Here is a 12147-nt window from a genome sequence, read left to right as displayed (position 1 = left end):
ATATCCTGAGACATTCATGCTTTGCAGAAGATAGCTCTCACAGACTTTTGTGATCTTTTTGCTTGTGAGTCAAACATCTTGAGAAGTATGAGATTTTATTAATATGAAAATCAAATGAAAACTGTGAATAGTATTAATGCCTAGATTTTTACTGATATGATACTTTTGCCACCTGCAAGGTGAATTCTTTATTTTTCAAGAAATGTTTAAATGAGGGAGGATCACATTGTGGCCATCTCACAGCAACATTTTTTTCTGGTTCAACTCTCAAACCTGGCCCTTTTGGTTTATCTGTCTGCAGCTTTGTTGGTTTTCTCTAAATTGTAATTCTGAACGGACTCAAGTGAACTGTGCCACTGTGCCAATTTCCCACAAGGATTAATTACAACAACTACTGTGGTCCTCTGACTTTTCATATAGTTGCCATCTTCAGATAGAAAATAGCAATTTGTCAGGAATCTACAAAACTGACGAAACAAAACTAAATTACTACCAGCCAGATCTTATTGATGCTAAATATGATATTAGCATGCAAATACACAAAAGTATGAGCTGGCTACCTGTTAACTGCCTTTCTTCTTGGGAGCTGACAGTATGCTGACATTAGCTTTCTTCTTAGTTGCTCCCATACAAAATGTAAATACAACATAATGAAATTGCTGAACTGGGTATAATGCTAGATTGTCAATTTGCTATAGTTTATTGTTATAACATTGTAAACTCTGGGAATGAAAAATGAACATTAAAGCCCCAGTGTGTCAGAATTACTCCCATCTGGTACAGTCAGTTAGGTGGGTTTACTGCTTGAGTTTCTGTCTTGGTTTCGGGTTATTGTTTACATTGCTGGTGTTGGGCTCTGTCGTTAGCACCTTCTCTCTACAACTAGTTGAGGCCATGACGCGGGTCACACCGACTGTGTACTGCTCAGGGCAAAGCAGATAGAGGCGGTGATTTTGAGGAAAATCCCGTATAAAAGAGAGAATTTGTTTAACTTCAGCAGAACAAGCACTGATTTCAGTCAGGGTTGGTACAGTCAGTTAGGTGAGTTTACTGCTTGAGTTTCTGTCTTGGTTTTGGGTTATGCACTTATGCCCAAGTTGATATTATGTGATGAAATTGTGATCTTGTATTTAAACAAAATGACTGAAAAAAAAAAAAAAAAAAAAAAAAAAAATTATGCACTGCCTCTAGCACGACATGACAGCACCTGGGTCCAACTGGACTCAAAGCAGTCTGACTATCACTTAATGACGATGTCCCATCTTGTTTGAATCCATGCTTGTGTTGTTCTTACTCTCAAATGTAAGTCGCTTTGGATAAAAGCGTCTGCTAAATGACTGTAGAATAGAATAGAATAGAATAGAATCTAGTGGTGGTCTAATATAATGCAAGCAACCGAGTAGTGCTCTCTGGAACCTCACCGTTTAAGCGCATTATTACAACTACGGAAGCCACAGAGAGTCATAAATGTAAAAATGTCAACATCTCGCAGAAGTTCGAGTGTCCTGTCATATGATGAGGTACAGAATGATGCATGATTCTGTTTTTTTTTTTCTTTTAATGCTGATAAGTTACATGGAGCATGACCTCCATGTATTTGGTACCAAGCTACTGCTAATAGCTAATGTTATCGTGTGAAATTGTATTTCAGTTGATTTATCAAAGGAGGTCATATTGATTCGAAATAATTAATATCTGAGAGATATTTTTGGGTTAGAGTGCTTGCGGTTCTAGTGATTAAATCATGACGAGAAACTGGTATGACTTTGGTCTATTTTGTTTGACTAGAAAGAGGACAATTACCCCCACCCTCATTGACAAATCAGCTGAAATAAATAATAAAACAAGAGGAAAAGCTCTCAGAAAATACGTCTGAAAGAAGCACACGGTCGCCTACTGGTATGACTTCTATGAGGAGTAACAACAATTGAAAGCTTTTGCAATGGAGCTTTTCTACTGTAGGCTAAGTGACAAATTAGCTGTTTCTGCCGTTTTATATTGCAAGTAAATGATCCGACTTAAACAGGAGGATAAAGTAGTTGCTGGACTACCCTGCCCTGTTTCTAACATAACGCCAAAATAAACTTCTCTGTTAGATTGAATTAACTTACTTATCCAGCAGAAAGCCTGCAACCTCTGTATTAGCTTTGAAGTCCCTCTCCGTCATTAACTGCCTCCATCTGGTAAATGCTACACCAATGTACACTCTCATTTTCTCTTGGTTATTATTTCTTTTTCTTTTCTTGGCTATTTCTTCCTCCGTCTCATGGGGCAAAGAGTATGAATGGTCCTCCATTTCAATGTAAACTGGCAGCAGAATGATCCACTGTTGTCTTTACTTACTTATACCCCCCCTCCCTCCAAAAAAAACACGTGGGAATTTGAAGGTAAAATGTGTAAGGCTAAAAAGTTTGTCCCCTTTTGTCTGCCGTATTCAAAGATGGCGATTGCTTTTGCACTGTAAGCAAACTCCACCAGGGTTAACTTGGAAGTTAACCACGACCCCTGGTTTTTCAAGTGGGCCACAGTTCGCTCCTTTGGTTAGCACCAGTGTGAATGAGCATTCACACTGCGCCAAATAAAGTGTGTTATCTGTGGAAGTGGACCAGGGTTTGTTTATAGTGGACCAAACAGTGTAAATTTGCCCATATTCTTCTAAAGCTCTATTCCTTGCTTTTATTTCAGCACAGGTGGGTCTGACAAATGACAAATTTGAGGCTTATAAGCAGTTAAAAAACCTCTGGTTGCTGTATCCAACAAGTAAAACCTTTATGACGTTAAATGATTAAAATAGTTAGTAACTGTTAAATATAGTTAAAAGACAGTAATATTACTATTATTAATTTAGCTATAACTGTCTGACAAACAACAATAAAAAAATAGATTAGAATTGATTATTTGCCTTTTTGGGAGTGTGTTGTGTTGGTCAGTCTGACTTACTGCAATGGATGCCTTTTTATAACTTATGTTAAAAAGCATAATCAGGGAACAGGTGATGGTAGTTGGTTCTACAGCAGTGCTGATTAGCAGGCTGTTTCAGGTCCTAGCCTGCACAGGGTATCCCTTGCAGAATGTGATTGGAGAGTCTGATATGTGATCAGCCAAAAAGACTACTCACTCATAGCTTTACTGTAACCTCATGGCTTTCTGGATTAAACTCAAGTAGCTAGTCCTGCCAGCAGAGTGACTGCAGAAGAAGCACCCAGCTATCTAAACTCAGTCTTACAGGCTTATGTTACTTCTTCAACACTGTATTTCTCTCAGAGATGTTGTCATATATGCACAGTTAATTTTAGTTCAGACTTTTCTTGTGTGGTCCCTTGATGTTGGAACACGTGATCACTGCAGGGACATCTCACTTCAAGACTCATCTCCACTGAAAAATGCCTCTTCTGTCACCTCTAACACTTTAAGATGCCTAACCCACACTTACTTGGCACTTCTGCACCTGCTCTACTCGTCATGTCACATTTAGCATTCAGTCGTTACTTTACGGTTTCTTTCTGTCCCAAAGTTTGAATATTATTCCTCATTTGTAAATTGCTTAGAATTAAAGTATTTTTTAAAAATAATTAAATGTAAATATTAAAACTGATTAGCCACTTATATATAATACCACTACTTTGCATTGCATACTGTTCTAAGGAGCTAAATGAGCATGGATTCAATGACAGAGAGTCCATGTTCACCTACGGAAAGCTTTATTCACCTAAAGGGGTAGTTGCTTTCTAAGAGGCCAGTACACCCATGCTCTGCTGTGCCATTACCTGCCTTAACAGCAGTGATTTGTCGGTTACTCTCGCTGGCACACTGATGTAGTTTTGGGAGTGAGCTCTATTAAAAAGTCATTAAAGCTGAGAGAAAGCATGGTGGGCTCAACCCTCTTGGCGAAAGGCGCCTCTGGAAATTACTCCATCCATCATAATTACACCAACCGGACACTGCCACACACAGGCCAAGGGACACAGATCCCTTCATGACCTCACTGAACCATACTGAGGATGAAGGAAGGAGGGATGGAAGGACTGAACGGGTAAGGAGGAGGAGGGTGTTAAGGATGAAAACTGGAAGACAGATGGAGAGAAACAGACAGAATGAAGTGTTGGATAGATAGAGGAAGTGAAGGAAGCAGCTAGAAAAAGAGGAAAGCTTCAGGGTGAGATGGAACAAAAAAGAAAGCGGAAAGGAAATAAGACCCCGGTTGAGTTTAACTGTGAAGAAAAGCTGCTGTCATAAAACAGATGATAAAAGAAGAGACCATATTTCTTCAGTATCTGACCGTGGGCTCTGTTTCTGTGAATCAGGGAGTGCACAAGGGATAGCGAGTGATTTTTGGTAATTCTGAGGCCAGAGGCAAACAGTGCAGCCGGAAATTAGGTTGGATTTAGAGAAACACATTATCTGTGAGTCTGGCTTCACTCATGACCGATCAGATAAGCACTTTTCTTTCCTTTGAAAGTTGGAAAATTGTATGAGGTAATCATCCAGAGCATCACAAAAACCTCTCTTGAGAGGAAGCTAACATCCTTTTGTGGATAGCACAGAACTGCCACAAGTGAATATATGATACCTTAAATAAACTACAGAGGGCTGTTAATTCCATTTGGTGCTTTGGCCGTAGGGGAACAGTTGCCCAGCTCAGGAAATGATATTAGGAGCAGACTATCAAAGGTCAGCAAGAAATCACAATGTTTACTCACATTATTGACTGCAGATGGTGCTTTGTTTTAAGGAAACAACAACCTTGATGTCCTGCAAATCTTTTTTTGGGTTAACACAAATGAACATGCACATTTGATTAATGGTAAGAATTTATCTCCCTGTAGAGCTTTGGTTTGTACTCCAGTCTCTAATTCAGTCAGAATAATTCAAAATGTGCATAAAACCAAAGTTTAAATAACCCAACTCAAAGGGTCTGGATAAAAAAATATATAGTGCAGTCATATAATCTGACAGAATTACTGGGAGAGAAATTTAATTGCCATGCTGGTGCAAAAGCAAATGAAAGATTTACAGTCTGAGTTAGTGAAGCAACAGGTTCTGTTAACACATGCAAATAATAATAATAATGTTATTATACATATTTTTAAAAATAATATCAGATCTTCTAGACTTTTTTAATCAATTGAGTATTAATTAAACTCTAAATCCTCACTGTTGTCTATCTCATGCCTGATTGACCAAATTAAAGGAATAAATTATCAAAGAAATACTACTATAAATAATTCCAATTCAGGGTCACAGGGGGATGGAATCTATCCCAGCAGCTATGTGAGAGGTCTGGACAGGTCACTAGTCCATCACACACAGCAAACAACCATTCTTAAAGGACTTGACTTCTGAGGCACTTCAAAAGGTGCTCCTGACCCTGTGCCCAATTCTCAGCCAGGGTTCAAGCCCTAAAGAAGAGTTTGCTAACTGACATAATTAATTGTGGTTTTGAAAAAGGCAGCAGTGATGTTGCAATGAAACCGTTTTATTGTTTCTGATACAAAAGAAGATGTTTTTTAAGGAATATTCAAATTCTTTAATACAGACTTCCTGGGCTGCATGGTGGTTACCAGTGTTGCTTCATAGCAGGGAGGTTCTCAGTTTGAGACATGGCTTTTCTATCTGCGTCAACCCCCAAAGGAATAAGAAGTAAAGTGGATGGATGGAATATAGACTTCCAGACTAAAGGTTGAGAAAACTTTTAAAAAGAACAGCAACCAGCTGTAAAGTATTTTTTAATAAACAAAATAAATAAATACATATGTCAACCTACAGTAAGTGGGTAAATCAAAATATTAGGCTGGACAAACTTGAGACTACTCTTCAGATTTACTCAACTGGAGGCAACTTACGGACATAAGTTGTCTTATGCAGAGATATTTTCTACATAACAATATACGATTTTTTCAGCTGAAAGATGGGGAAGACTTGAATATCTATCCTACTTTGTTAGATTTGAGTCACCCTCTTAATTTAGGTTCACGTAACACCAAAACCCTATAGTTTACTCAAAAAAGCTTTGCAGCAGGTCGTTTTACTTTTTAGGTTTATTAAACTTTAATATTGTTTTAAACAGTGCAGGCATCTAAATCTATAAAAAACAAAACAAAAAAAACAAAACAAAAACAAACCAACAACATCATAAAGGTGGTGCTATGTTTGCGTTGAAGCTTGATCATGCAGTCACCAGTGTTGCAAGCATGTGCACCCAAGAGTAAAATCAAGAAAATCAAGAGTAATTTTGCTATCTAAAACAACTAACCCCCCCCCAAAAAAACAGCTTTTAAGCAAAAGTTGTAGCAGGAAAGACATTTTTCAGGTTTGAGTTGTTTTAGTTGCTTTTCTTTCATTTTCCCCATCAAAGTTCCTCCAATTCTCTAAACTGAGAGCACTCTGGCTGGTGTACACAGGTAAGACTGACTGCTCATAAATACTTCATATAACCCAGTGGTTTCCCAACTGGGGGGCGGGCCCCCTAGGGGTAATGGTAATGGTAGGTAAGAAACCACATTGTGTTGTATGTCTCAAAATATCAGCATCTGACAGTATGAAACCAAAATTACAACACTTCTTTGTAAGATCTCATCCTGTACGCGGGAAAAATCTTCTTGGTTAGTTTAGAAATAAACTACTCAGCTGTTACAAATAGTAGAGTTGTTGTACTAAAGAACTACTGATGCTTTAGTACTACTCATCGAAAGCTCAACTCACTTTGAGCCGTTTGCAGTTTCCTGGTTTAAACACCTCACACGACAGCGGAGGAGCTGATCCTTCCCTCTGTTACTGACATTTCTTTGTACATTTCTTTGTAAGCATTGGGGTGCATGTGATAGTGGGATTGGGGGTCTTGACATTATTTTTGTCGATGAAAATGGGGCCTTGCAGAAAAAGTTTGAGAACCACTGATATAACCTCACTTTAAAACAAAAACTTTATACAATGAGGTGTGAAAATGGCCTCAGGCATAACTAAACTCAAAATACATTTGTGAACAGAGGACTATCTAAACTAATCTAAATACTTTGGCCATGGGGAATAGAAATCCAAGAGAATATAGATATTAGAAAGCAATTGTGGTTTCCTCTAACACAGTGACAGCAAAAAAAAGAAAAAAAGAACAAGTAAACCCACACCAAATACAGCAAAAAGGAAAAGAGATAGAAAAAAAACAAAAACTCATCAGAGCTCCTCTTTCTCTTGAACCCACAGCACTAGCCACTATCACACTGGTGTATGGGGAATCAGTGGTATATTCTTTATTTTCAATATATAGAAAATAAGCTTTTTCTTTGTATTGGCGGGTTGATCCAATATAATTTAGCGTTACACCCTTTCATGATATAATACTCCACTTCTCTATCTGCGTCATGGGGGATCTCCAAAATTTTCTTTGGTATTCTGAGAGCCCACATGTCTTGAAGTGTAGTTGTGTTTAAGATACTGTCTGGATTTACTTACCTGTGTGTCTGGACTGATCAAACTCTTCCATCCCTCTGTGTACCAGAGGGTCTGAGCCTGGCAGCTCTACCAGCAGGCTGGAGGAGACATCAGCCCAGACACAGAGAAAACAGCCAGCGAGAGGAACTGGGGTTATTAATGATGACCGCTGGAACTCGGCAGAATGACAAAACAAGGGAACAAATAGCGTGTGAAATGCACACCTGTCTGCTGCAATGGCATGAGCCGCAGAGAAGGAGGTGAGGGAGAAGGTGAAGACTATGAAGATGGACGAGGGGGCACAGAGCACTGTAAAGAAGGGGGGGGGGGGGGGGAATGCTGTATAGACCTAAAGGAAAAGCCCATACAAGGAGCGAAAGAATATTAAAGAAACAGGCACAAAGTGGAAGAGAAGGTGATGAAAAAGCAAAAGTCTAAACATAAGGGATTTGGAGAGCTGGTGGTGAAACTGTCTAGAAAAGGAGTGTGGATTGCTATAGAGGAAGAAGAAAGGAAGGTGCAGAATACTGACGAAAGAGGAGATATATAATACTGTGGCAAAGCAGGAGTAGGTGGAGGAAGAGAGCTGCAGAGGAGGCTGTGTTTAGCTGTGTTTGAGTCTGGAATAGAGTCACGTCTGCTGGGACTGACAAAAAGAAAGAAAAAAAAAAACGGGAGAGAAAGAAAAAGGAAAGAGTGAGATGCTAACCCATATTTCTATCATGATGCAGTGTCAGTGGTCAGTGTGTGAGGTTTCCTGTTGCTTAGTTACTGTATTGCAACAGCAGCGCCAATGTCTGCGCTTTATGTGTCATCCTCCCAGTGGTGGGTGTCTGCACGATTCTCCCACTGCTGCCGCCATGTCTGCTGCCTTGAAACTATGCTGTTAACAAGAATCAGTGTTCTGACAGAAAGCTCTCTCCCCCAGCAGGTCTTACGTGTAGGCGCCCCCATGGCCTTGCTGTATATTCTCCAGACTGTCGGTACTGTAAAGGGAAAAGCAGAGCCCAGCTGGTGCTGAGGAGCCAACACTCTCCCTGAATAAGGCGTGTGCATTGGCCCAGGTGCCCTGTCATAACCCCGCCCATCAATCACTATTGGCTGACAGCCACAGCCATGGCTCCCGCCCTAAGGAAACATGTATCGCCCCCCCACCCCCTTCAGGATGATGGATGAGGATGGAGCTGCTGAGCCCTAAAGGCTGGGGTTCTATGGAGTGTGAAGCTGCACTGAGGTACAGGAAGGGAGGAGATGAAACCAAGTGGGAGGTTACTAAAAACGAGCCAAATCCTATTCTAACTTTGAAAATCTGATTTCATTTTCTAGCTCAGAAAAAGGATAAAATGCCTTTGAGATGTCATGAGTCCACTTTTGAGGGTATGAGATTACATTTAGATTATTTTAATAATTTAAGTGGAAAAGAAGTCTAAAAACTGTACACTCACGTTAGGTTGATTTCACCAGCAGAAGTAATGAATGAATAAACAAATTAATAGATAAATGAGGCACCACAGGATTAAATAACTTCATCAGGTGGAGAGATAAATAAGGATGACAGATCATCTTGAAAAGTAACACATATATTTAGGTATTATTCTAAGAATCTTTTTGCTGCTTCACATCCAATAAATTCTTCATCATCATCGATGAAGACGTGAAACACTAACTGTGTTTTGACAGGTTACAAAGGCCTTCAGCTGACTTACTTTCACAGAAATATTATTTGTAACTGTTTGAAAAAAATACACAAAATGCATCTTCTGGGTTAAAGAGGAGAATCACCATCCTTCTGATCAGCGCAAAGTTTAAAAGTCAGCGTATGGGATGTCATGGTGGGACATTAGTGCAATTGGCACGGGTTTGAACGATATCTACAAATTCATTAAAGATAATTATTCTTACTGAAGGACGGACTTCTTTCTGTAACACATCAAGAAAACACAGGCTGCACATAAAACAACAAAATGCTCCAGTAATAAGAGTCCAGGTGGTAAACTGGTTGGCCTGCAGTCCAGGCCTGTCACCCATTCAAAATAAATTCAGTTAAAAATTAAACAAAGAAACAAATGTGAATCTACTTTGTTGGGTATTTAAAATCCTAAATTTTCAAGTGTCCATCAAATAGGCTTGTCTTACAGCCTGTTTTTTCTTCACAATGCACCTCAGAGTCAAACAAGCCCCTTTCCCAAATGCTTCAAATGTTCCAGAGATATTCAATGAAAAATCAATAATTATAAACCTCATGAATTTGAACATTTATGCTATTTTGTCTATTACTTTAACCATTTATAGATCACTGCTTCCTGTTTTTATTTAAAATTTTCCACAATATGCCAACTTTTTGGAGTCAGTTGTTACTTTTAGCAGTTTTAATGAGAAGGAAATCAACTAGAAGCATTCTGAGAGCGCAGACCTCCACAAAGCCATTGTAATTTCTTTTCTTTTTTTTTTTTTTTCTTTTTGGACTATCATTGTATGCATTAATTTTTTAGTTATATGCTCTAATTGTAAAATGAGCCCTATCTCCCCATGGGCAGGTGCACATCTACGTCACAAGCTGGTGGTCAAGTGACCATGAATAGCTTGCCGGTGAAAACAAACCCCACATCATACCAGCATACCCTGAACAAATTGCTGAAAATTTTTAAGGACTCCAGCATTGACATGTCTGACAGCCACTTGCCAGTTATCATATCCTCTGGTCTTTTGTGTTTTTTCGGTAGTTCAGAGAACAATCTCTTGTTGTCTGTGGAACAACTGTGTTTATGGCAGCCAACCACAACACAACTTTTTGGCATACTTAAAGGAAAAGCTATGAGGATCAACCATGAAAATCAAATGGTGTTACACTTTAGTAACCTTTTGTTGCCACGGTGACAGACCTGGATGTTTGCACCTGCCATGCAACTGTAAAGAATCCTTTTAAAAACTTCCTGGATCCAGGTGGTGATCCGGATCACCCCCAAAATTGAATGACTTCTTACTTCCATTGCAGGGATTTCCTGAAAATTTAATCAAAATCCATCCATTACTTTTTGAGTTATGTTGCTAACAGGCAGGCAGACAGACAGACAAATGGACGGACAAACCAGCGGCATCAAAAACACAACCTCCAACAGACTTTTGCTATTTTTCCTGGCTGTTTTAACATTTCAAAATGATCCATTAAAGGTTTTTCCAGAAAGAAGGCATTGCTATTGCTTTACATGTACATGCCTGACTCAAGTGTCCGAACAAAGTCAGCTTTTGTGTTGTTTTTCTGCTGTTCATTAAAATAATACAAATACAGTAATGATTTTTAAATATTTTTAAATAACTTTTGTGAATTTATAAAGCATTTTATTATTTTAAAATAAATAGCAAGGTATTGTAGATCATGTTCAAACGTTATAGTTTTTCTCAGGGGAAAAATTAAAGTATTTTTCAGTCTTTTATTCAAGAATAAGTCACCGTCACACACGGGATTTCATTCTATTGCTGGTCGAAAACCACCAGTGCAACAATCTGCCCAGTAAAGATCCTCTGAGGGCCACGTTCTATGAAGCCTTTTGGAGCTTTGCATGTAATGCTCCTCAGGTTTGTCTGAAGAAAAAAAAAAAAGTTTTAAAGCCACTTCTAAGTAACGTCACTAGATAAATAATAAAATTGCTTGAAATGCCCCCCCCCCCCCCCAAATAAATAAATAAAAATCCAAAAGCACTTCAATGCACACAAAGAATTAAGTCCATTGGTGACCAGGATTTCTTTCTGGCCAACTTTGTGTTAATGAAGATAAGACGCTGCTGTAAAACTGTAAGTACTCCTAAGGGCCTCGCAGCTAATCTAAAAGGAAGATTCTTGAGTGCACAGCTTGTCTGTGGTTTTTCATGCCTGCTTGTATTAAACACACTCATAAAACAACATATGAGTCTTTCCCAGAAGGCACATTGTCTAAATGAACAGCAAAAGCTGAGAGACCCAGTCATGTCAGTAAATGTGAAAGAGATGAATAGCTGATTTTTGATGCTCCTCTGCTACCAGAAAAGTGATGAGAGTGAAATTAAGGCCTTACAATTTGATGCTGTTGCAGTCCAGCTGCACCGCTGCTCAGATTATGTAAATGTTTTTAATGCCTTTTCCCTCAAAATAAATAGTTACCGCTATTATTACTCCTAACTTGTGTCAAGACGTGCTCAGAGCCACAGCTCCACTTTATTCTACAAAATTTGGTTGCCTTCAGTTAGGATTCTCCCTGTTGTGTGTTGAAAATAACACATTAACTGCTTCAAAAATGAGCTGACTTTATTCGGACTCTGTTTGGCTCATCAGTGGTGTAATTTAGATGGAGAGAAACTGTAGCATAATGAGATTCTTACACAATGGCCTGCTTTACATTCCCACTTTTCTAAGTCACTGTAAAATATGGAGACCTTCATCACAGGATGAGGGCTAATTGCTTATTCATATTTTAAGATTGTTTGGGACACATTTGCAGGATCTATATTATTTTTCCTAATAGGGGAAAATTAAAAAAAAAATTAAGTGATTTTAGGGGATTTTATCATTTAATTAATTATGAAAAATGGTAAATGATTGGGCGACACACAGTTGAATGTTCAGGAGAGCATGTTAAAAAAAACTGCTGCCCTGAAGCGCTTTGGAAAGAGGAAAACAAAAACAATTTTTTCGATTTATGTACCAGTTGACAAAAATGTGCCATTTTGTCACGGAGGTTGCCTG

The sequence above is a fragment of the Melanotaenia boesemani genome, chromosome 1, assembly GCF_017639745.1.
Source record: "Melanotaenia boesemani isolate fMelBoe1 chromosome 1, fMelBoe1.pri, whole genome shotgun sequence".
Lineage (NCBI taxonomy): Eukaryota > Metazoa > Chordata > Actinopteri > Atheriniformes > Melanotaeniidae > Melanotaenia > Melanotaenia boesemani.
This window is presented reverse-complemented; position numbering follows the sequence as displayed.